We start from the raw sequence: 25,937 nt of genomic DNA, 5'->3' as shown, positions 1-25,937 counted from the left end.
GTTTGTTTCCTGAGATTAAGAATTCCTCATATCAGTGAGGTCATATGATACATGTCTTTCTCTGATTGACTTATTTCGCTCAGCATAATACCCTCCAGTTCCATCCACATCGTTGCAAATGGCAAGATCTCATTCCTTTTGATGGCTGCATAATATTCCATTGTATATATATATACCACATCTTCTTTATCCATTCATCTGTCGATGGACATCTTGGCTCTTTCCACAGTTTGGCTATTGTGGACATTGCTGCTATAAACATCGGGGTACACATACCCCTTTGGATCCCTACATTTGTATCTTTCCTTCTTCTTCTTCTTCTTCCCTCTTCTCCTCTTCCTCCTCCTTCTTCTTTTTCTTCTTCTTCTTCTTCTTCTTCTTCAGATTTTATTTGAGACAGAAAGAGGGCTCCAGAGAGAAAGCATGAAATGGGAGGAGGGACAGAGGGAGAGGGAGAAGCAGACTTCCCACTGAGCAGGAAGCCTGATGCAGGGCTGGATCCCAGCACCCAGAGATCATGGCCAAAGGCAGACGCTTAACTGACTGAGCCACCCAGGCGCCCCTGTCTCAACCCTACTTGATGCTTGCAGGGTGTGTAACCCCCGGCACTCTCCAGTCAGAGGAAATGGAGACAGTGGAACTAGGGACATCCTTTCCTTCCTAAGACACCAAACCTGCCCCCCAATCTCCTGCCTTTGCTGCACTGGCTTGAATTGTGTCATATTGCCAAGTTGCCAGGGAGCCTGGGGAAGGGTGTAGCATGGATATGGGGGAGAGAGAGGGATTGGCGTGAGGATTTAATGAGGTAATGCATATATCGGGGAAGGCTGTAGCATGGATATGGGGGAGAGAGAGGGACTGGCGTGAGGATTTAATGAGGTAATGCATATATCGGGGAGAGGGAAACTTGATTTCAGGGTCCTGCAGTGAGTAAGTGTCAGACACAGGACAAAAACTTGCTTTATCTACCAGACTGGAAGCTCCACGAAGGGAGGGTTGTTATGTTTTTCTTGTTTATTATTCTAGCTTGATGCCTAGAACATGGATAAACATATGAGGCTGCCCCGTAAATATTTGATAAGTGAACGAACAGTTAATGATAATTTGATACATTTCTTTAGCTTACCGTCATTCATCATTCTCTCAAAAAACATTTATTCAATGCCTATTAAATAAACATTGGAACGTAAGAGTCCTAAAGCCAAGACTTTTGTCGGCATATTATTGATTGCCTGCTGTGTAACAAAATTGCCCCAGAATGTAGCAACTTCACAAACCTTTCTTATCTCATCCGGTGTCCGAGGTCAAGAATCACTGGTAACAGTTTGAATGGATGGTTCTGGCACAGGGCCTCTTACAAGCAGTCAAGATGTTGGCCGAAGCTGCCAAGATTTCAAGGCTTGACTAAATACAGTTGGAGAATCTCCTTCTAAGATGGTGCACATGCATGGCTATGGGCTGGAGGCCTTCATTCCTCACTGTGTGGGCCTTTCCATAATGCTGCTGGAGCGTTCTCACAACACAGCAGCTGGCTTCCAGAAGGAACGAGAGGGAAGCAGTGATGTATTTTATGACTAGCTTTAAATGCTACCCAATGTCACTTGCAGAATATTCCACTCCCCAGAAACAAGTCACCAGGTCCAGCCTACATTCAAGGGGAAAAGAAACAGTCTCTGCCTTTTGAAGCAGGGGAGTGGCAATGAATTCATGGAATTCGGGGACATATTTTAAAACCACCACTGTTTGTTCCATTCAATGCTTTTTTTCTAGCATCACGATGTGCTTGGCACATACAGTAGGTGCTTAATCAGAGCTGCTTCCAGGTTTGTAGGCCTTGAAGATTTTACAGTTGGGGGATTTCCTTAATAAAAAGTTAGCTATAAATGTTAATATTTAATTTGCATAAAAGGAGACAATACTACCAATGACAAAATTTTTTTAAGCTGAAAAATAATATTTTTATTATTGTCAATTTGGAAAGTTTCTTCTGGGCTTCTCTATTCATCACTAGTTAGGTGATGTGAATTTTTAGAGTTATAGGTCAGATTGGGGAAAACATGTCAATTTTCTTTCATATATGCCCTCTAAGCTTTTAGGACAATACAAGTTTTCTTGGGCAGTATGAATCTCAAATATTCCTTGAATGATGACACCCATTAACCAGGTTGTTGTTGCTATCCTCTATAAAGATGGAACATGCATTTTTATGTTACTTTTGTCAGTGCAGTATTTTAGCAAGCACATGAGTATTTTTTCTTGGTGATCATATATCATTTACTCCTCTATGTTAATTTTACATGTCAGCTTGACTGGATCATGGAGTACTCAGATATTTTGGTTAAACTTTATTTCTGGGTGTGTCTGGGAGCATGTTTCCAGATGAAAATAGCATTTGAATCGGTAGATTCCATAAAGCACTTTGCCCTCCTCAGTGTGGTTGGGCATCATCTAATCCTGAATAGAACAGAAAGGCAGAGGAAAGCAGAATTTGGTCCTTCCTGCCTGATAGTTTGAGCTGGGACATCAATCTTTTCCTGCTCCCAGTGCTCCTGGGGCTCAGCCCTTTGAGCTCAGGTTAAATCACGCCAGCTCTCTTGGATCTCCAGCTTGCAGATAGTAAATCATGAGACTTCTCAGCCTCCCTAATTGTGTGAGCCAATTCCTTATAATAAATCTCTTCCTATACATATACATTATATTGTTTCTGTTTCGCTGGAGAATCCTCATACAACGATTAAATAACCCAATAGCTTGTCATTACTTTTATTGAAAACTATCTCTTGTTCTTACCGGTACGACCTATATTCTATTTTGGCAGAGAACTCACCAGAGTTCCAAGTTCAAGATGCATCAGATACCATAATATTTCCATAATATTATAATAATTCCAACCTGATATGCTGGAAATGCACTAAATATGAATATCCTGTGTGTCTTCACATACATACTATTTGTAGAATTGTCACAATGAAATTCAAATGTCAACGTCCATATAAACAGATTTTTTTAATTGGAATACAGCCACTCTCATCTGTTTACTTACTGTGTATGGTTTTTTTGCACTATAATGTCATAGTTGAGTAATCGTGGCCTATAAAGCCTAAAATAATTACTATTCAGCACTTCACAAAAACTCTGTTGACTAACCCCTGTCCTATGGCAATGAGTAAGAGACACACTTGTCCTTTCAACTTCATTGAAGCATTGGCCATTTGTCAGTCCCTAATACACACCACATCGTGTACTGCCTCAAGACAACCTCCCTGCTGTTCTTTCTGCCCAGAACAGTCTTCTCTCTCCCAGCCATTTTTTGTCTGATCATTTTCATCCTTCAGATAAGTTCACTTAACTAGAGAAGCCCTCTCTGGCCTCCTGTCCAAAACAGGTCTTCCCTATTGTTCTTAACCATAGTTTCCTATTCTTTTCCATCCTGGTTCTGCCTGTAGTTTGTACGATTGATTTGTCTTCTTGTTAAATAGTCACTCCCCTTTTTACTCGGTAAATTCCCTGTCAACAAAAACTAGATATGTCTTACCATGGGGGGTAAGAATGCGGGCTCTGAAATCAGAGAGCCTGGGTTTGAATCCCAGATGTGTCACTTACAAGTCCTGGAAGCTTGGAGAAGTCATTTATCCTCTTGGGTCCTCATTTTTCTTATCTGTCAATTGGAAATAACCACAATAACTATGACATTAAGTTTTGAGGGTTAAATAAACTGATGTAGGTAAAGCACTAAGAACAATGCTTGGCCTGTGGTAAGCACTTGACTCAATACTGCATCTACAAGGTCTAGTACAAAAGCACTCAATGAGCTTCTATCTCTTTAACGAGTGAACCAATTTTTTTGGATGAAGCATTTGTGGAATGAAGGCTTTATCTAGTGCTGAATCAATAAATGAGTGCCTTATACCTCTTTTATTCTTCAACCATATGCTGCTTCATTTAAACATTATGGGCCTCAAATTTCATTTAGTGCATGAAAGGCTATAATTGACCTTGATTTACATAACAAAGTCAAATCAGGAAGGCAAGTGTTTGAAGGATGTTTTAAAACTAAATTTGCTCCCCGCCCCCCCACTCCCTGCAATTTAGTAACTGTATTGGTATGCCCATGGCCAGATTAAGACCTACAAGTATTATGGGACCTACATCAGTCAACTCTTGCCACAATAATGCCATGTAACAAATCATTTCCGAACTCAGTGGCTTAAAACAGTAATTATTTAATCCCACAAAAACATCTGCAAGTTGGTTGGTGTTCAGATGAACTAGACTGCACTGGGCTGGGCTTTCAATCGTGGGTCACCTCCAGATCTGCTCCAGGCATTTTTCATTGTCCTTGGACGAGCAGACATAGGCTCCTCCTGGCAATGTTGGAAGTGCAAAAGAGCATGACCCACCATGCAAATGCACTTCAGGGCTTGGCTGGAATCATGTTTGCTAACAGCCTATTGGCCAACAAAATCACATGGCCAAGTCCAACGTCAGTGGTGCAGGGAAGTATATTCCCCCCAAAGCAGGAGTGGGGGAGGAGTATTTTCTGAACAATAATCCACATTATCTCAGGACCTGCGCCCAAACGAAAATTAAAATAAAAAAAGTCAAACCAGAATAAAAAACAAAGTTGTGCTTTTCAAAGAGATAAAAGCATGTGTACGTTGAAATTTAAAATAACTTTTCTGAATTATCTGGTTGTCTCCTCTGGAGGACAAGGAAAGATTGTGGTGGAATCCTTGCTTTTCTGGACTTATAAGTAAGTGTGTGTCTAGTCTGCACACTGGGCAATCCAGCGTTGATGACAATTCCTCTTCGTATCCCAGCGCTCGGCACACAGTAGGTGTCTGATAACACTTGTTGAAAGCAATTGTTGAATTCTATAAATGTATAGCAATTGCATCAATACCTGATGGCTCTATTTGCTTTATATATCAGGTACAATGTAAGTATTATATGTTTCTACATCAAAGCTTCAAAAAGAGTTCCGGGGTGTGAAGGCACACACAACTTCCAACAATGACCCTCATACCTTGGAGGTCTCCAAGCCAGTTGCTGCCTCTGGTTTTCTGTCTGTCTGTCTATCTCCCTCGCAATGCAAACAAAATGATGTTCTCATCTGATGCTGCTCAAGGGAAAAAGTATGCCTCAAAAATAATCAACAGAGAGGAGAATGTAGACCAGTAAATAAACAGTTTAATGAATATAAGATAAAATGTGAATTAAAGCCAGCTTTCAAAACCTCCCATTTTCCTCTCATCCACTGTTTATTCAGTAATTACATAGTCAATTACAACTTGCACAAATCATTTTATATACTTAGTACTCTATAAATATCTACAGTGTATATGTATTTGTAGATAAAGAGGGAGGAGATGATCATGATTGAGCAAACATGTTCTGACATCGGAGTAACTTTGCAAATACCTATAAAGTTCAGATTCTGCCAATGCTGGTTTTTCCTGACCCAGGAGAATTCACATAGTGTTATGAATTTTAATTATCATAACTACCTTTCATGGAGAACCTAACATGCACCACACATTGAGTTAAGTGAGATTTCTCTCTCTCTCTCTCTCTCTCTCTCTCGGTATGTATTTTTTCTAACCTATATAAGAGTACTGCCATGGTAACATGAATCGCCAGTTTTACAGAAGGGACCACAGAGGCTCAGTAAATATCTTGAGCCTGTATTTGAGCTCTACCATGCTTCGCTAGAAAATAGGGTTGTGTTGAAAGTTGACTACCCACCTCTGTACAGAGAGGGCATCTGAGGACAATGAAGGTAGGCATATTGATATCCATGGGACTGTTGCATCTTCTTTATTTCTTGCGCCAGAATTAACGTAACAGAACATCCCATCCGGGAAGCCACCGCAGGGCCACTCTGCAAAGATTTGTTGATATATCTCTGTTCTGTTTTCCTTCAGTTATTTAGTGCAAAGCTTCTCTTTATTAGATAAGTAGCACAGGCGTGGTAAGCATGTCTGGATTATCAGGTGCCTCTGGTTTGAAAACGTTCCCTCTCAGAGCCGTCCGTGAAACGTGGAGATGAAATCTTACAGACTGGTGATAAAGCTTCAAATAGCCTCCACTAAGAGAAGGGATTAATTATGTGTGATTTTTCAAGCAGTATCTGTAGATTCAACAGATAAGTTGTCTCCTTTCTGTCTGGGGCATGCCTTGGACTGGCACCTTTATTGAATCATGACTGTTAGCTTTCCTTGGCCCTGAATGAGGGCACCAGAAGCCTCATTCAGGTCTAGCCATTGTCCATGCAAAGCTCATGATTGCTCTCCTGGTTGAAATTTGAAGGGAAGAACAACAATTAGGGAGCTGTGCGCTCTGAAGGGAGCAATTGGATTGGAAAGGCTCAAAAAAAGAGAAAAAAACCGCCTTCAAAGAAACTTCTAGGAAATTTCTGATTTTTTTTTTTTTTAACAAAATAAGTTTAGGAGGATCTTTGTTTAGAACAAAAAACAAAACAAAACAAAACAAAACAACCCATGAGGGTTTCTGCCTTGCCAGTTAAGAGCAATCTTTCAAAGGCATCCAAAAAGAAAAAGTTGGCTTTGCTTTCCGAATTGCTAGTCAGAGAACAAAAGAAGCAAGGGAAAGTTTGACTTGACTTCCTCTGCAATTTGTTTATATCATCGGAGCAGAAAGAATCTCGGGGCTCGGCTGGCCACTTCCTGAATGAAGAGAGAGAGAACGCCCGCGTGTCGAATTCACTGAAATGTGCAGGGATCGGCAGAAATCCCGGCCGACTGGAGGAGCCCAGAGGGCAAAGGAAGAACATTTCTCAATTCAGCTGCAGTCTGACAAGAGAACTGCAAAAGTCCTGACTCAGTGTTACCAAATCCTCCCTCCCAACCCCTCCCGGCGAACACCCGGAGGACAGCCCGGTGGAGGTGTAGCCTCTGCTGGCCGGTTGCTAGGCAGTCGGCTCATCTAGGACTGTGTGTGTCCATCTATCCGATTCAAGGCCCACCGCGGAACAGCCCTGAAATGACAAATATTGACTTGAAAATAATGTCCAAGTCAGACTAAGGTTCTGTTTACTTCTCTCAGTCTGAAACAGCCAAACCAGTTAGACAACTTTTTTTTTTGGTCAGGTAGGTAGTGACTCACTGGCAACAAACTTCAGAGATTTGAGCAGAGAGGCTTTCTCTCTCTCTAGGTTCTCCTGGGCAGAATGCCTGTATCCCGCCCCCCCTTGATCCCCCTTACCAAAAAAGGCTCAAGGCTGGCTGAGCTCATTTGATTATGGCTGTTAATTTCCTGCCACTTGCCTTGGGAGGCTGGAGGGAGGCCCAAGGATTTAGACAGAAAACATCCCACTGGGCTCCCCATGAACTCTTCCCCTGTGTGGCTCTCCAGCTTGCCCCTTCGGAACTTGATATTCGAGGGAGGTCGGCCATGGCTGGCCTGTTCCGGAGAAATTCTGAAGCCAGCGGGTAAAAGGCTAAGAAAGGGATAAATACGGTTAAGCGGTGAACGCTTTTGGCTGAGTCCCCTTCCTGGAGACGGACTTCGTTAGCCTTTGGAGCAGAGGAGGGGATTGCAAAACACGCAGACAGAACCCAGGGTGGCGGGGACACAGAAGGGAGGGACAGGATGACCAGATAGAGCGGGTTTCCTGTCCCCTGAAAGGTGAATCGCGCAGGTGTCCGTGAAGGAGGTGGTGGCTCAGAAGCCCTAGAAGATGCCATGCTGTAAGGCTGGAGGCTGGAGGTGATGTGAACGAGGAATGATGGAACAAGCGGGGATTTCAAACCTCACTGTTTCTTACTGTCAGTTTTTTGGGGTTTTGTTGTTGTTTTTTCCAGTGTGGAGGACAGGTTTCCATCAGTTCTCTCGTCTAATTTCTGCTTCCTGCCAAGCGGCCGCTGTTGGATGTTTTCAAGAAAAATCCTGGGTTATCATTATAGAGTTTCAAAAACCCCTTGTTCAATTAGCCTGCCTTTGAATCCCTTCTGATGGTTGGTTAAACATGGGTCCAAAGGGCTTTTTTGTAAGTGGAGCTGATCTTGGGGTGAGAAAACTTAATCTTCCGAGCGTTAAGAAACTGAAAAATAATGTGTTAATGGCACTATTTCTAGAAGACTTGAAGATTGCCTTCTTCCAGTCTGTTCTGCTCAATTCCATTTTGGAGACATACGAACATTTCAAAGTACAAAGGGGCTGTTATATTCAAAGGACACTTGGGTATTCTTTATGAAGGTTCCCTTGTACCTTTATAGAATGTTTACAAGGTTAATAAGTATGCTTTCTCATCACTGTACATTTTAAATGGCTCAACTATTGCTCCCACGTTTATTTGAGAGTCATTGAAAGTGCCTGAATGGAGCTGGGATATTCTTTGTTTCCCTTTGATTTGGAAACAAAAGACTCAGAAAAAAAAGTTTACTTTGCTGCTGAATGCCATATGCAGATGAACCTATTGTTGATTGAATGAAACCAAGGATCTGAAGACTTTTTCCGACAGGCTTAGAGCAGAAAGAGTCCTCTAGTAGTTATGGCCCATGTTTGAATTTGCCTCCATTTTTCACTTTGTCATCTTGTGCTTGGGTCTAATGTGAGCTTACATCCCACACCCAGGTCTTCAGGGAAAATCGGGAATAATCAGTGGAAGAGAAGCAGCATCAACTAAGACAAAAGTGGCTGTGTTGTTTCTGAGGTGGGAAATACCGCATGGGCATCGGAAGACAACGGTGCCCTCCATCCATTCATTGTCTCACTTCTTTGTCCTTTCCAATTTCTGGAGATCCGAGGCTCTTATCGTCAGCACCACTGACATTTTGGGCTGCATCTTTCTTGGTCACAAGGGGGCTGTCCTGTTTACCATCCCTGGCCTCCACCTGCTGGACGCCAGCAGCACCGTTGTGACAAGCAAAAGTGTCTCCCAACGCTGCCAAGTGTCCCCTGGATGGGGTGGGTGGGCCTGGATCCCCTGTGGTTGAGAACCAGTGTTCTAGAACAACCTACCCACAGAAACCCTGTTTGAAGAGAGAGGAGAAGATTAACTTCATGCTCAACCAGTTAGAGTAACAATGACTGGTAACAGAGCCATTATTTTCATCAGAATTCACGGAGTTAGAACTGAGAATCTGAGCAAGAAAGGGGAAAGAGAATAAATCAAACGACTCAGAGAGAACTCGATAGCCAGCTCCTCTGACAGGTGAGAACCAAGCGGGAAGAACATTCCAAGGCGCGCCATCAGATGAGGCTTGTCATCGCCAGCATCATTATTATGTTTTGTTATTTTACTTTAAGTAGTACCTGGTTTCACTTGCCTGTCCCAGTTCCCCTCCTACTGGCAAACATCTGAGAGCAGGCTGAAAACAACATGCCTCAGAATCCTTGTCTTTATGGTCTGGAAGTGATAGTTACTAATTTAACTTCAGTGGATAAAAATGGATGTGTACCACAATAAGAAAACACACGTGTATTTCATGAGATACTGTTAAGACAATAGATAAAAAATGTATTATAATCACTGTGAATGAATATGGCTCTAGGAAGTTTAGAAACGTATTGCAATATGGGGCGCCTGGGTGGCTCAGTCGGTTAAGCGTCTGCCTTCGGCTCAGGTCATGATCCCAGGGTTCTGGGATCGAGTCCCACATCGGGCTCCATGCTCAGCAGGGAGCCTGCTTCTCCCTCTCCCTCTGCCCCTCCCCCTGCTGGTGCTCTCTCTCTCTCTTAAATCAGTAAATAAAATCTTAAAAAAAAGTATGGAAATATAAAGATATGTTTATGTTTATTATTTTTTAAGATTTTGTTTTTAAATAATCTCTACACCCAGTTCAGGGCTTGAACTCACAACCCTGAGATCAAGAGCCTGCATGCTCTTCTGACTAGCCCGCCCCGCACCCCTTGAAATATAAAGATATGTTAAAAAAAAAAAAAAAGATATATCTCTATTTCTCTGGTATTTATAGTTCACATTGATTCCTTTTATTAAATATCTCAAAAAGAAATGCAATGCCTGGAATGACATATTGAGTTCTATATACACAAAGATAATAAAGCTATCAGTGTTTAATTTTTACTTTTTAAAAAATAAGTTTTAAATTATGAAATGTTTGGAACACTACTGACAAATGGATAGGATAGCATACCTGTTGTGTGCTCACCCCTAAACTTCACTGGTGTCTGGGACTCCCATTTTAGGGCCTTCACTGGCCCCTTGGGCAGGGAACATTCTTCCCTCCTTTGCCTGCCGTGGCTCATTCCTCCTTCACCTTACCCAGGTCACTGCTGACATGGCATCTCCTCCAACAGGCCTCCTGTCCCTTCTCTGTGCTGAACTCAACCACAAAATGTACTCTATATAATAACCAGAAAGCACGATCCATCTCCCCTAGCCCCTCGCCACCCAGCCCTGCTTAACTTTTTCTTTATAACACTTCTATTATTATATACTTACATATAATATATATTATATATTTGATTTGCTTATTTCTTGTCTGTTTCCTCCAACTGGAATGTAGGCTACGACTCCCCGAGTGCCTTGTTTTATCTACAAGTGCCCAGAACAATACCTGGTATGCAGTAGGCGCTCAATAAATATCTGTTGAATAAAAATGTTATTGTCTGGGCAAACTTTGTGGGCACGAGTGGGCTGGTAACACCTTGGTGTGGGTTGATGAATTCTTGCACTCTGGTAAGTGACCTTTGTCTTTTCAAGTATAATAATATTATATTTAATATTTAATTGGTTTGGCCTGGCAAGTTAAATATTCTAAGCAGTTAATCATTTATTCATTTTAAAGAACAGGTCTCATTTTTGAATAGAGAAAAGACTAATGAAGAAAATCAAAATGGACTCTCACTCGATTGATAAGAGAAGGCCTACTGATATTTAAGCAAGCAAATAAATAAGAAAAATACATGTGTATAGTTCGAGACTTCAAATTTTATAGACACTTAGAGCATAAAAAGTAGAAGGCATCCCCCTATCTACTTTTCTGGTTCCTACCACAAAAAGGAATACTTATAACCAATTTCTCATGGATTGTTCCAGAAAATTTTTCTATGCCTGTAGGCATAAATTTACTAGCAAAATCTTCATTCTCTTAAAATCTTTTCGAACACATATATGTACACACACAGCGGAAGAATTTCTCCCACAGCCCTTGCACAGTTTGTACTTAGATATTTATTTGCTTGACTATATGTTGCACTTCTGTTTCTCCACCTGACTCCACCTGGCTGTCCACTATTAAGAGTCCCCAACGCCCGGCACCCAGCAGACCTTCGTACTTACTGGCTGAGTGAATGGTTGAACTAGGACACACTTTTCCGACAGCAGCCACGGCATTTTTATGAACGTACTTGGACAGAAACAGAATTCTTATAGCATTAGTGAAGTTCTTTAAGATGTGTATTCAACGAATATTTATAGATTTTTTAGAAGAACTGATTGTGTTCTAAGGAGTTTTCACATAAATGATTTCATGTGATCCTTGGGCAAATCTCCTGAAGTGGTTATTTTATATTTTATGTTACCTCTTTATTTAAATTCAATTAATTATATGCTAATTAATATATTGATTAACATATTAGAGTTCAACGATTCATCAGTCTCATATAATACCGAGTGCTCATTACATCACATGCCCTCTTTAATGTCCATCCCTCAGTTACCCTATCCCTCCGACCCCTTCCTTCCGGCAACCCTCAGTTTGTTTCCTATGATTAAGAGTCTCTTACGGTTTGTATCCCTCTCTGGTTTCATCTTGTTTTATTTTTTCCTCTCTGAAGTGGTTATTTTAATTTCTATTCTTCAAATGAGGAAACAGAGATTCTGAGAAGTCAGAGCCAAACTATAGATTAACATTTTAATATCAGGAACAAGTTCTAGGCCTCTGTGCCCTCTTCATCTTCCTAACCATCTTCCTTTCTACCAATCCCCAGAGTCCGAATGCTATGAACGTTTTACGTCTGGCTCTGAATACCATATACTTCTGTGTCATTTGCCAGGCTGCACAGATCCCTTTCATTCAGGTCTCTCCAGCCCAGCAGATAAAGGAAGGAGCCAAAGACTAAATCAAAAAACCAAACAGAAAACCCCTCCAAAGGAAAGAAACTTCTTGATAGGGCAGAAACTCGCCAATATAGCTCCTAAGAAGCAGGCCTGAGCCGCTCAGACTCAAAACCCAGGAAGCAGGTTGTAAACGGCATAATGAATAAAACAACTTTGGGGTGTGTGTGTGTGTGTGTGTGTACAGAATCTGCTCTTTCCTATTTAGATGTCACCTTTCAAAGTAGGGAGGGAGCATGTGGGGTCAAAATGGCCACCCCGTCGTCCTGTTTTTCAAGGAGAAACAGCTAAGGCACAACTCAGTAAATAAACTGAAAATCATCGAATAGAACACTTAAAACGGGCGAGTTTTATGGCGTGTAAATTATATCTCAATTAAGCGGTTTGAAACAAGGAGAACAAGCCACATTCTAAGTTGTTTTCTTCTGCCAGCCATCAGCTAGTACGGATTGGGGTGTGTGTGTGTGTGTGTGTGTGTGTGTGAGAAAATGTGACTACAGAGTCCAGAGCATACCAGGATGTGGGAGACCCAAAGGTTACTATATAATATCATGTAGAAAACCTGTGTGCAGAGCCAAGGGGGTGAAAACAGTTCTCTAGGGGCCAGGGTCTCCTGAGAAGTAAAAACAGATGAAAAAGACAGGCCTTTTGTTCTGCAGGTATGAGTGGGTCTTGCTAGCCGTGGTTCTGCCGAGCATGCCCGGCCTCCCCCCCTGTCCATCTGTCTGTCTGTGCAGTCCTAAGAGCAGCCCTGGTCCTTCTGCTGGGATTCGGAGGTCTACGGAGGCAGAGCGGGAGGGGAACTATTTCCCAAAGAAATAATCACTGGGAGAGGGAGGGAGGGGGAGAGAGAGAGAAACAGGGAGAGAGAAGAAATTAATTTTCAGGACCGAAGGAAGTTGGCTGTATGTTCATGGAAACATGAAAATGAATACTGTGGGGCGCCTGGGTGGCTCAGATGGTCAAGCGTCTGCCTTCGGCTCAGGTCATGATCCCAGGGTCCTGGGATCGAGTCCCGCATCGGGCTCCCTGCTCAGTGCAGAGCCTGCTTCTCCCTCTCCCTCTGCCACTCCCTCTGCTTGTGCTCTTCTGTCTATCTCTCTGTCAAATAAATAAATAAAATCTTTAATAAAAAAAAAAGAAAATGAACAGTGCAACAAGTAAAGGCTGACATCGATGCTTTAAGACGAACCATCTGCTGGGGTTGGACGGGGAAAATGAACCCTACAGGGGATGGGGCCAGGGTGGGTGGGAGTGGGGCTTGCAGCTGGCCCCCGTCTTGTGGTTTGCTGGCCCGACCCCCAGAGGTAAGGAAGAGAGGTCCCCACGGGAGGCGACAGCCAGCTGCTGCAACTTCACCCACATTCCACGTTAGCACCTTGCCCCGGGAAGAAGGAGAAGAAGACAAACAAGCGAACCTCAGAATCACAAATAGCTAAAGAAAGCAAAACAAGACAAAAAAGTCTTATTCGGTCTAAAAGAAAACACAGATGAGGAGTTTTTCTGAGAAGGACATGAGCAAATGCCCCATGCTTACCTCTGATTATTATCTCGTAATCGTAGGTTTAAAAATGCCAAAAAACCTGCATCTATCATGCGGGGTGAGGCTGGTGGTCACCGTGGGAGGGAATGGTGACAAGGAGCGGCATGAGGACCTTCAGGGTACCGAGGACCGGACACATCACTTTGGGAAATCCATCATGCTGGATACTTGCCTTGTGCCCGATATTTTACTCACATTTAAAAATAAAGCCAGTATGCATCTCCCTGTTCCTACTTCCTTATCAGTTTCATACTCCCAGAGACCAAAGAGGACTTGGAATCTCCTCTGCTGAGCCATGGCAGCTTCGATCCAGCTACTCACACCAACGTCAGCGTCATCCTGGATTCTTCTTTCTCTGAGCCCCTTGCCCCATCTGTGCATCTTGTTGACTTAGGTCCATAACACGTCCCAGATCTCTCTGATCTCCTCCCTTTCCACCGACCTTTTCAAGCCAATGCTAGAGTTTGGCTGGCTGACCATCAGAGACCCACAGCAGCTTCCCTGCTGCTACACTTTTCTCTCTCTCTCTCTCTCTTTCTCTCTCTCTCTCTCAGGCAGATCCACACTCCAAAGTGACTCTTTTAAAAATGGAAATCAGGTGACACTATTCTTCTTCCTTAAAGCCTCCCACTGGCTTCCCATTGCAGGTGAAGTAAGACACAGGCTGTGAGGAAGGCTTCTGGAGCCCCACGAGTAACACCCCCCCCTTCATTCCTTCCGTTCTCCCTGGTGCTCACTCTGTCCCAGCCGCCCTGGCCTTCTTTCTGTTCCTCAAACTCTCTAAGCCCATTCCTTCCGGGGGCTTGGCTTTGCTGTCTCCTGTCGTGGGTCTTAGCTCTCATGTCATCTTCTCTAAAGGCCACCCCAGATCACCTGTGACTAGGTGCCGCTCACCATCATCACGGTACCCTCATGGCCCCTGTCATTTTTTGATACATCGTGTTATCCCTCGGCTTTGTTGCGCCTTGGTTTCTCCCTTGCCAGGACGAAGGGGGCGAGGCCTGTGTCTGTCTTGTCAACATCTCTACTTAGTTGCATAGAAACACTTTCATATGTCCCATGTCCAAAGCCTGGCTCCCAAACTTTCCACTGCCCAGCACCCCACTGCCCCCCAACCTGCTTTGTCATAGGCATCCCCCCTCTGCTCAGGGCGACTCCATTCCTTGGGTAGCTCAGGCCAAAACTTCTCAATCACACCTGGCTCCCCCTTTCTCCCTCACATTCCCCATTAAAGCCATCAATCAGCATCTTCAGGAGGCTGTGCCCTTAAGGGGACTGAAGTAACTCATCACCACGTCCTTCCTCTGCCGTGGTCCAGCCAGCGTCCCCGCTACGGGTCCCTGTGCCCTCCTCCATTTAGTCTCCAGAGCGGGATTATTTGGAAATAATTATAAATGCCACACCTCTTTACAGAGCTCCTCAGTGACTCCCCATCTCAGAGCCAATCTCAAGTCCTACCGCTCCCTTGGACCACCTCACTCACCCACCATTCTTTACCCTGCGTGCTCCACTCTGGCCACACTAGCCACCGACCTGCCCCTGCAGGTTCCCTGCCCCTGCTGTTCTATTTCCGGAATGATGCCCCCTCTCCCAGATGCCCCACGCTGTGTTCCCTCTCTGCTCAGTGAGGCCTTCCCAGCATCTCTCCTTAAAATTCTGCACACTCCCCCTGCCCCCGCCGCCCCTATCCTCTGGCCCCAGGTCTCCCTATTTCTCTTCCCTACTTATTCTTCTCAAAAGCACTTAGGTCTCCTTGGACATGTGTCTATGTATGTATTCACTGATGACCCCCTCCCACTACAGTGCAAGTTCTGTGAGGGGTTACCCCCCCTTTTGTCATGGCTATGTCCTCACTGCCCATGTCAGTGCCTGGCAGATTGCAAACCCTTATAGATTATTAATTAATTAATAACTAATTGAGTGAACTAATGACGGTGGTCATTATTGGATAGCACGTGCTAAGGATTTAAGTCCTTGTTGAGTGAATACTATTTAATAGAAATTTACCAAAGTCATTAAATGAAAAAAGATAGACTTCCTGTTGTGGGTCTGGAACCAATCTCCCCGGCTCTACAGACGTGAACAGATAAGACATCTGCCCCCCTGGAATTGTGGTCTACTTGGGGAAAGCTGCTGATCCGACAATCACAGAAACATCTCATCACAAACTTGGTACTAGTGGGAAGGAAACGCAGACAACACTCTGAGAGTGCAGCTCCATTAGAGAGAACTGGGAAGGCTTCTTGGAGGAGGTGACATTTGAACTGACATAGGAAGGTTGAGGTGTACAAGGCAAGGGGAGTGGACAGGGGTGTTGGGGAGAACATTTGCAACAGAAAAAACTTTCAGTGCAAAGACCTTGAGCCCCTGAGGGTGAATTAATCATTTACATCTTCCTGTTTCCAACATCCTAGAGAGCCTGAGTATTTGTTTCTGATATTTACTACTAAGTTCCTAGTTAGTTGCCGATAGAATATGGATGATGATTTTGATTCTTTTCCTAATGGAGATGGGAAACACCTCCAAATTCAGGATCCTCATGAAATCTTGGAGACCCTAGAGTTTATGCAGTTTGTGGTTGGATTTTTACATCAGGCTTGTTTGTTGTCTTCTCTTTCCAATCCTGTGACACTGGCTGGTCACTTAAAATTTAGAACTCACCCTGGGTTGTGGACGGTTTCCTGGAAGACAGCTGGTTGAACGTCCCCCTGTTTGTCTCTCTGAAATAAACATCCTCTTTGGAGAAAGGCTTTCTTTAGTGCCTTCCTGCTCAGCATCTTTTTTGAAATTTGCATTCCTGTTTCGTATGACTTCTAAGAAGAAATCTTGAAGAATAATCACTAAAATAACAGCCAAAGGTTATTATGTACTTCATCGCCTTGCCAGACATGGCAGCTAGGTGCTATTATTATCTTATATTCACAGATGAGGACCCGAGGCTTGGGATGTTAGGTAATGTGTCCCACATCAGTCGATAACTAACAAACGCAGAGCCGGGTTTTATATCCAGGACAGGCTGACTCAAGAGCCCATGCTCTTAATCAGCGAGCTACAAAGCCTCCTTGACCCTAAATTTGAAAGTCTCCTCTTAACCTCAATTTCCCCAAGGCGTTGAACACAAAGTTCTAATTCTTACAGTCCATGTGTCGACAGTCGTGATGGTATTTTCTCTTGCAAAGGCAACCAACTCTGGCTGACTTATGCTGAAAAAAATTTAATGGGCTGATGTTTAGAAACTCACAGAGGGGAGAATTGAGAACTAAGCACGAAAGAGAGAAGCAGAGAGGGAGGGAGGGAGGGAGGGAGGGAGAACTAAAGCAGTCCTCTGTGTCTAGGGAGAAAGACTTCTCAAGGACTCTCTTCTGGAATGGCGGGGTGGGGGGCTGCAATGTGTTTTCTGCCCCCTGGTGAAGATTCACCATTCTTGCATCTAGAGTTTGATGATTAACCTTGACCATGGACTCATCTCTTGGCCAGAGGAGGGCAAGATGCCTTGATTGACAGTCCCATTGGGGTGGCTCACAATAAAGCAGCTAATCCCCCAAAGGAAAACCAGGGTGATACAACCCAAAGAATGGGAAATGGATGTCAGACTCTTCAAAAACCACTGACATTTACTCTACCTTCTTCTTGTTCAATCTCCTGGAGAAAGGTTGGAAGTGAGAACTCCATTCAGTCTTGACTTGGCCCTTTGCTCCCACGTTCAGTGGCTCATCCTTACTTAAAGGGCACCTAGTGAAGTGCCAGGCACATAGTAGATGCTTAGCAAGTAAAAGTGGGATACATAAGTGAATGGAAAAGAGGAAACACGCCCCAGTGCTGAATTATTGCTCCCACTTATAAACCAGACATTATACCTCACTCAAAGAAGCCTCCCTGTGTTGGCTCTTTGAGGAGGTCCAAAAGATGGTGCCTTTCCTGTCAGAGTTCTTAACCAATTGAGAAATAAGACAAAAAGATAATCAAGTTGTCTTAGCCCATTGGGACTGCTATGACAAAAATACCATAGATGGGGTGGCCTATAAACCATAGAAATTTCCTTCTCTTGGTTCTGGAGACTGGCAGTGGGAGATCAGGTGCCAGGACCATCAGGAGAGGGCCCCTCCCAGGTTGCTGACTTCTCAGAGGGTCCTCACCTGGTGGGAGGGGCAAGGGAGCTCTCTGGGTCTTTTTCATAAGGACTTTAATTCCATTCATGGGGATTCCATCTTTGCGACCTCATTACTCCCCAAAGGCCCCACCTCCTAATACAACAAAATGGGGACTAGGTTTCAACATATGAATTTTGGAGGGATATTGTCGATAGCACAGATGGGAGCCAAAATGTTGTCTTTATTGTTAATAGGTCCAGCTATCTCTAGGCCAGAGGCTTCCCAATGCTGACCCCAGGATGAATGGACCCCTCCAGTTCCGGCGCTGGAGAATGTGAGCTTCAAGGACAACTCCCTCCTCCATAAGGACACAGGAGCAGAGGATGGCTCTATTCTTCCCAAATTCTCCTGCCAGATAAATCACTCCTCCTCCCCCTGGAGTGGAGAGCATAAAGGGAGAGAAAGGCCAGGAGTTTCAGGAGCTGAGCTCTCCCCACGTGGAGACATCACATCAAAACACAAAAACAGAACATTTTGTCAAAAGACTGAAAATTCTCTTAAAACAGACATGTTACAAGCCCCCAAGAGGTCATAATTACTATTATTATCGACTCGGTGACAGCCAAAGGCCAGTTGCCTGATGCCGGGACCAAACTGACTGCCAGGCCAGAGGGACAGTGGCCCCACGGTGGAGTCCAATACTCCTGAGGTCAAACTTCTGCTCTGCCTCTTTTAGTAGCTGTGTAAACTGAGGCTCTTTCATGCTTCTGGACCTTGTTTCTGCAACTATAAAATAAGGATGATCATAGAATCCATTCCATAGGTTTGTCAGTGAAGATCTCTTGAGATAATACATTTCAAATATACAGACTCATATCTGGCCCATAGCAGGCTCTTAATAAATTGTTACCTAATGCTGTTCTTATTATGATTTTTGTCCTTGGCGGTGATGGTTAGGGTCCTTGTGCTGCAGTGAAGTACAGATCTCTCTCTTCCTCCGTGTTGTCTGTTTGCTCATGTGCAGTAGAAAGAGCTCTTGGAGAGAAGTCTGGAGGCCCAAGTTCAAATCCAGGTTCTGGTACTTTCTAGCTGCATGATCATTGACAAAATCATGAAACTTCTCTGAATCTCAGTTTCCTTATCAGTTACGGGTGACAAAGAATAATAGAAAAGCTTAATTTGAACTTGGAACATGAAGTTTTCTTTTCCTTCCTTTTGGAACATGCCTTCCTTCCTCCCTTCATCAAGTTCAGCCAGGGATCTTGGTTCAAGAGCTGTTACTGCAGAGTCACCCAACCCCTCTGCATGTATCCATTTGGTCCACAAATTTTAATGGGCAACAGCCTTGTCTGCCGGACACCGTTCTAGAGTCAGAGTGACGAATAAGCAAAACATGGTCTCGGGCTATCAGTATTGGGGGAAACGTCATGGGACTCCTCTGTGTTGTGTTCCCCTGGGGTGCTCCCTCTTCCCATTTGGATCTGCTCTTGGTGGTAGACATAATCCACACGATCTAGACCTAGACACACACACACACACACATCTTCTCCCTAGACTAGGGGTCTTGTAAATCCACTTGTTGGGGGCGCCTGGGTGGCTCAGTTGGTTAAGCGACTGCCTTTGGCTCAGGTCATGATCCTGGAGTCCCTGGATCGAGTCCCGCATCGGGCTCCCTGCTTGGCAGGGAGCCTGCTTCTGCCTCTGATCCTCCCCCCTCTCATGTGCTCTCTCTCTCTCATTCTCTCTGTCTCAAATAAATAAATAAATAAAATCTTAAAAAAAAAAATCCACTTGTTGGGTTCTAGCTGACAGTACATTGCATTTCTCCAACACGATGCTCCTGGCTTCAGGCTTCCTCTTTGCCCTGGAGTGAGATTCTGCAGAGGCATTCCTGAGACTCTTTCTCGGAGCTCTCTCCAGGTGATTGGGGTGTTAGAAGGAGCACCACGGGTCTGCATCTACGAAGGGGCGGGGATGACAGAGGGGACTGGCCACAGGTGGTCTGCGAAATGGGGATGATGGAGCTTACTTCCTATGATTATCACGAACATGAATGGAGATGATGTATGAGAAGCATTTAGTCTCATGCTTGGCGGCATCATTGCTCCACAAATATGAGCTGCCATTCCTATAAGATGTATTGTCATTGTCCTTACAGAGGAAAAAGACCAACGTGGTTCAATAAAAATACATAACTAGTAAAATATATGGCCTGAAATGTTCCTTCTGCCCCCTGCCCCCACCCCAGCTGACTGCTGCTCATTCCGGCTGCAATGTTGTCTCCTAAGAGAAGCTTGCCCTTTACAGCAGTTATTCTCAACCTTGGCCGCACCGTGGAAACAGCTGGGTAACTCTTACGGCTACTGATGCCTTGTCCAACCCTCAGAGGCTCCATTGCTGCCTGGACCTGGGGATTCAAACGTGCTCCTCAGGAAACTCCAGAGCTCAGCCAAGGTTGAGAATCATAGCTCTTTGAGGCATGTGTAGGGTGGTAATTCAAAGTACAGACCTTACAGCCAGACTGCTGGGGTCTGAATCCTGGTTCTGCAATTCGCTAGCAAGGCAATTTTGGGCAAGTGCCAAAACTCTTAGCGTCTCAGTTTTCTCATCTATAAAATGGGTATCATGATAATACCAGGACCTCCCTCATGGTGTTATAAAGATTAAATGAATTAGTATGTGATGCCCGACAGACTCATAGTAAGACCTTTAGTTAAAATTCCTTTTTAAGTTTTTAAAAAGATATTTTTATTTTGGTAAAATATATATAACATAAAATTTTACCATTTGAACCATTATTAAGTGTGCAGTCCAGTGGCATTCAGTGTATTTTCAATGTTGTGCATTGGAACTACCAGTTATTTCCAAAATTTTATCATCCCAAACACTTGTCTCTGTTAGATAACTCCCCATTCCTTCCTCCTCCGAGCCTCTGGTAACCTCTATTACACCGTCTCTATGAGTTTGCTCATTCCAGGTACTTTATATAAATGGAATCATACAATATTTGTCCTTTTGTATCTGGCCTATTTCACTTAGCATAATGTTTTCAAGGTTCGTCCACATGGTAGCGTGAATCAGATTTCATCCTTTTTCCCTTTTATGCCTGAATAATATTCCATTGTGTGGCTATTCATCTGTTGATGGACATTTGGTTTGCTTCCACCTTTGGGCTCTTACGAATAGTGCTGTTTCAAGTATTCATGTACAAGCATCTGTCTGAGTCCTTGGGTCGATACCTAGAAGAGGAATTGCTGAATCATATGTTAATTCTATGTTTAACTTTCTACCTTTTTCCATGGTGGCGGCACCATTTTACATCCCCACCAGCAATGCACAGACATTTCAATTTCTCAACATCTTCACCAACACTTGTTATTTCCTTTTCTTTTCTTTTCTTTCTTTTTAATAACAGCCATCCTAATGGGTGTGAAGTGGTGTTTCATTGTGGGTTAGCTATAATTCCTTTTGATCTCATCCAAAGTAGATTATCCACTGCCTCTCATTCATTCTCCCACAGAACACGGATCTTTACTTTCATGCTGCTATCACAGCGTGTCCTTCTGTTTGTTGAATGCTTGCCTTACTGAGTGGCCCAGGATTTGATAAACTACGGCTTGAGGCTGTAGGTCAGATCCGGCTGCTGTCTGTTTTTGTATAGCCCACGAGCTAAAAATGATTTTTTACATTTTTAACTGGTTTAAGAACTCAAAAGAAGAGTACTATTTTGTGAAACGTAAAAATTATATGAAATTCAAGTTTCACTGTGTGTGAATACTTTTGTGGGTACCCAGCCATGCCCTTGTGTTTACATGTAGTCTATGGCTGCTTTGCAACCATAAAGGCAAAGTTGAGAAGTTGCATCAGGAACTACATGGCCTGTAAAGCTGAAAATATTCACTACCTGGCCTGACTCTGTGTAAAGAAAAGATTTGCCAACTCCTGCACCAGATCCTGAGCTTAGACACTCACCCTACTGTCTCTACAACACTGGCCATGGAATAGATCGGTCCATTCTTCCACACTAACTCCAGACCCAAAAATAAATCTGAGATGGATCAGAGAACCGAATGTAAAAGCTGGAACTAGAAATCTTCTAGAAAACATAGAAGGATATCTTTGTAAACTCAGATTAGACAAAGATTTCTCAGGACACAAAAAGTACTAAGCATAAAATAAGTAAACTGGACAACATTAACATTTTAAAGTTCTGCTCATCCAAAGATACTATTAAGAAAATGGACAAGCTACAGATTGGGAAAAAATTTTGCAATCCATATATGTGATAAAGAAGTTGTATGCAGAATCTACAAAGAACCCCTCAAAAATAATAAAAACATACACACAGGGAACCCTGGGTGGCTCAGTCGGCTAAGCATCCGCTTTCGGCTCAGGTCATGATCCCAGAGTCCTGGGATCGAGTTCCGTATCGGGCTCCTTGCTCAGCGGGGAGCCTGCTTCTCCCTCTGCTGCTCCCCCTGCTTGTGCTTGCTCTTTCTCTGACAAATAAATAAATAAAATCTTTAAAAAAAAATAAAAACATAAACACACATTTTTTTTTTTTAATGGGCAAAAGACTCAGTTCACAAAAGATGTTAGGAATGGCCAATGAGTACATGAAAAGGTGTTTGACATCATTAATCAACAGGGAAATTTAATTTAAAACCACAACAAAACAATTTCACACACATTAGAACAGACCAAAAGAGAACGAAAAAGAAGAAAGACAGTCACTGTTGGTACAGGGGGGAGCAACCCAAGCCTTTACCAGGGTTCAGTTCTGTAATTCCCCAAGGGGAGAATTCTACTCCAGGTATTACCTGGGAGAAATGAAAACAAATGTCCATACAAAGACTTATACATGAATGTACACAGCACCTTTATTCATAACAGCCACAAACTGGAAACAACCCAAATGGCATTAACAACAAAAAAGATTTTTTAAAATTAGGTAAATCCCTACATGGAATACTATTCAGTAAGAAAACGAAATGAGCTACGGGTAGACCCAACTTGGAAGAATCTCAGAATTATGCAAAGTGGAAGAAAGCAGACCCAAAGAAGCAATGCTATATGCTGCCATTTAGATGAAATCCTAGGAAAAAAAATGAATCTAATGACTGGAAACAGATCAGTAGTTGCCTCGTGGGGGCGGGGCGGGGGAGGGCTGTGCTTGGTATTGCCTAGAACAGGGGATAATAAAGCTATTCCCTAATTTGTTTTGGGTGGATGGTAATTACAGGGGTGCCAAACTCAGAACTAAACTCAGAACTAAACACGAGATCATTGTATGTAGATGATGCTGCCATTTAAATAATGAGAGAGGAACAGAAGAAAGGTGAGGGAAGATCCCTTCATAGACGGGTGGGGTCTGAGCATCAGCCTCTCCTGCCCTCCAGGAGCCCAGTCCGATTTGCAAAGGAAAAGGAGAAACCCTGGTGCCCTGATGTCTGTGGGCTGCAAATGGCCCGCCGCTCATTTCCTGTTTTAAGCAGAGCTCTCCCCTGAAGGAAATAACAGCAATCACTCCTCCTCTGAGCCATGAAACTTGGAGTCTAGAAAGCCGTTTCCTGGCTGCATACAACGACAGCACCCTCCACTCCGTGGGGAAGGGCTTCCATCTGCTCTCCGTGGAAGCTTCTGGGGGCTCGGACCCGCCACTCGTCTGTCTGACCAGCCGGAAGCCCGCTCCCTCCAGCAGGCTGCATAGACCCCCTGGGTGAGCACAGGGGTCCCCCCAAGAGGGAGAGGTGGAGAAGCAGAAGCCCAGGTGTGTCTAGTTTTATTCTCTAGAGGGCAAGTGAAGCAAAGATACCTCCAGGAGGCAAGTTGTTAAGAGCCCTGATTTCCTTATAAATCCGGGGCCAGAGTCAGAATCTTTCCTTGCTGTCGGAGTGTCCCAGGGCTGCTGTTAACACAGTATCTCCAAATGAATGCCTTAAACAATAACAACGTACCTTCCAGCTCCGGAGGTCAGGCGACCAACACAGGCCCCATCGGGCTAAAATCAAGGTGTTGGCAGGGCTGCCTTCCTTCTGGAGGTTCTAGGGGAGAATCCATTGCCTGGGCTTTTCCAATTCTTTGGCTTGTGGCCCCTTCCCCATCTTCCAAGACCGCAGCCTTGGAGCTCCTTGTGCCTTTCTTCTACAGTTAGGGTTCTCCCACCTGCTCTCCTGCCCCCTCTCCCTCTTCTAAGGACCCTTGGAGGACCTCAAGATGATCTTGAGCCCACCTGGATAATCCAAGATCATCTCCCTGCTTTAAAATCAGCCGACAAGCAAGCTCGCATCTATCCTCAACCTCAATTCCTCTTGCCATTCAGGGTCACTGATGCCCAGGCTCACGGGTTAGGAGAGCGACCTCCGAAAGGGAGCCATTATTCTGCCATCGACTCTCCCTGATGTTCTAGCCCAATGTTAACTCACAACCTCCTCATCCTCTTAAAATGGACCTGGACTGATAGTCTGGTTCTAAGATTTACAGGGTGTATGAATAATGATAGCAACAATGGCAAAGCAATAATGATGCTGACCACCCATGGAGAAAATGCCATAAAGCAGGCGCAGGGGACACATGGTCTCATTCGATCCTTCTAGGACCCCTATGGAGTAGATATCAGTATCCCCATTATAGATGGGGAAGCTGAGACCTAGGCAGCTCAGCTTTTAATGGCAGATCCTAGGTTGGAACCCTAGTTTGTCTGACTTTAGAGTCTTTGGTCTAAATAGCAAATGTCTTTTTTTTTTTTTTTAAAGATTTTATTTAGTTGACAGAGAGAGACACAGCGAGAGAGGGAACACAAGCAGCGGGAGTGGGAGAGGGAGAAGCACGCTTCCCGCAGAGCAGGGAGCCCAATGCGGGGCTCGATCCCAGGACCCTGGGATCATGACCTGAGCCGAAGGCAGACGCTTAACGACTGAGCCACCCAGGCGCCCCCAAAATAGCAAATGTCTTAAGAGCAAACCTCTACTACATCTCCGAGTTATTTTTTTTCTGAGCAGAGATTTTATATGAGGATTAAAGATAACGTCTGCCCAATGCTGAGCCCATAAGAGCACCCCAACCATGGAACTTTTATAGGTAGCTCAAAGATGGTCTTGTTGCCTCTTTATGCTTCCCCTGTTCTTTCCTTCCTTCCTTCCGTCCATTCATCCATCCATCCAAGGCATCTTTTAAAGTGGATGCAATGTGGTGTAATAGTTAAAGCTCTAGGCTTGACATTCAGGCTACCTGGGTTCAACTTGTAGTTTCAACTGCTTCTATGTGGGCCCATGTCACCTCTATATGCCTCAAATTCTTTCCCATTGGTAAAAATTGGCATGGAATTATATTTACCCTACCAAGCTCTTGGGAGCATTGAACAATCATGTATGCACAAAACACATGGTAAATTCTCATGACTGAGCCACTCCTGTGTGTCTATTACTGAAGTAGGTAGTGTGAGTGGGGAAAGTATGACCTTTGTTCACAAGGATCTTGCTCTGTCTCTCTCTCTCTCACACACACACACACAAACCCAGTTAATGACATAAAATGGGAAATTAGGAAGGGCTCCAAATTGGAGCCTGAGACAGTAGATAACATGGTTCTAATTCATCGTTAGGAAATCTGTGAAGGACTAGGTCAGCGTGGACTCAGAGAAAGGAAGGGCTCACTAATAAAGAACGCAGGGTGAATCACACAGCCCATCACTGCCTGCAGTCCTTGAAGAGGGCCCCCACCGTCCTGCTGGGTTGTTTTAGTCACCAGATGTGGTCTAGTACAGCATGTCTCCCACACAGCTGTCCACATAGGAACTTTGCCATTTGCGCCATATCTGGCCCCGGCTTGTCTAGTATTCACTTCATATTTTTCTTTAAAGCAATCCACTACTTAGACTTAACTACATTTATATAAAACAGAAACTTCATGTCACTGTATCAATGGAAGACTGATTTGCTTGCCAGGGATAGAAAGAAACTGAAAATGAATACACTGACTATCAAAAGTAATACATAATTTGTCCATACACCCCTTCCTGTTATTCTGTATCCTTCCTGTGGCTGGCATAACATACTTCGGGAGACTCCATTCTCATGGAAGGAACAGAGGATTCTGCATCTTTGGCTGTTTGGTGCCTAAGCTTTCTGCTTCTCAGTTTCTTATCGTTGAGATGGGATGTTAATACAAATAGTTACCATTATTGAGAAATGCCTGAGCCAAGCAGGTCCCAGCAGCTCATTCGGTTCCCACAAAGTTCCTATGATGACGTGTTGTTATT

The 25,937-nt window shown here is 43.9% G+C and overlaps 1 long non-coding RNA gene across 1 annotated transcript in view; it reads left to right on the top strand.

The window, feature by feature from the left end:
• The window catches only part of LOC145723775 (uncharacterized), a 29,137-nt gene extending 10,346 nt beyond the window's left edge, over positions 1–18,791 (top strand). The window contains exon 3 of the long non-coding RNA XR_014149040.1: positions 17,932–18,791. This is a non-coding gene — a long non-coding RNA (uncharacterized LOC145723775). The remainder of the gene's footprint in view (positions 1–17,931) is intronic.
• The last annotated feature ends 7,146 nt before the right edge of the window (positions 18,792–25,937 follow it).

This window comes from Leptonychotes weddellii, chromosome 10, assembly GCF_054177405.1.
Source record: "Leptonychotes weddellii isolate Sample4059 chromosome 10, ASM5417740v2, whole genome shotgun sequence".
Taxonomy (NCBI): domain Eukaryota; kingdom Metazoa; phylum Chordata; class Mammalia; order Carnivora; family Phocidae; genus Leptonychotes; species Leptonychotes weddellii.
This window is presented reverse-complemented; position numbering and strand designations above follow the sequence as displayed.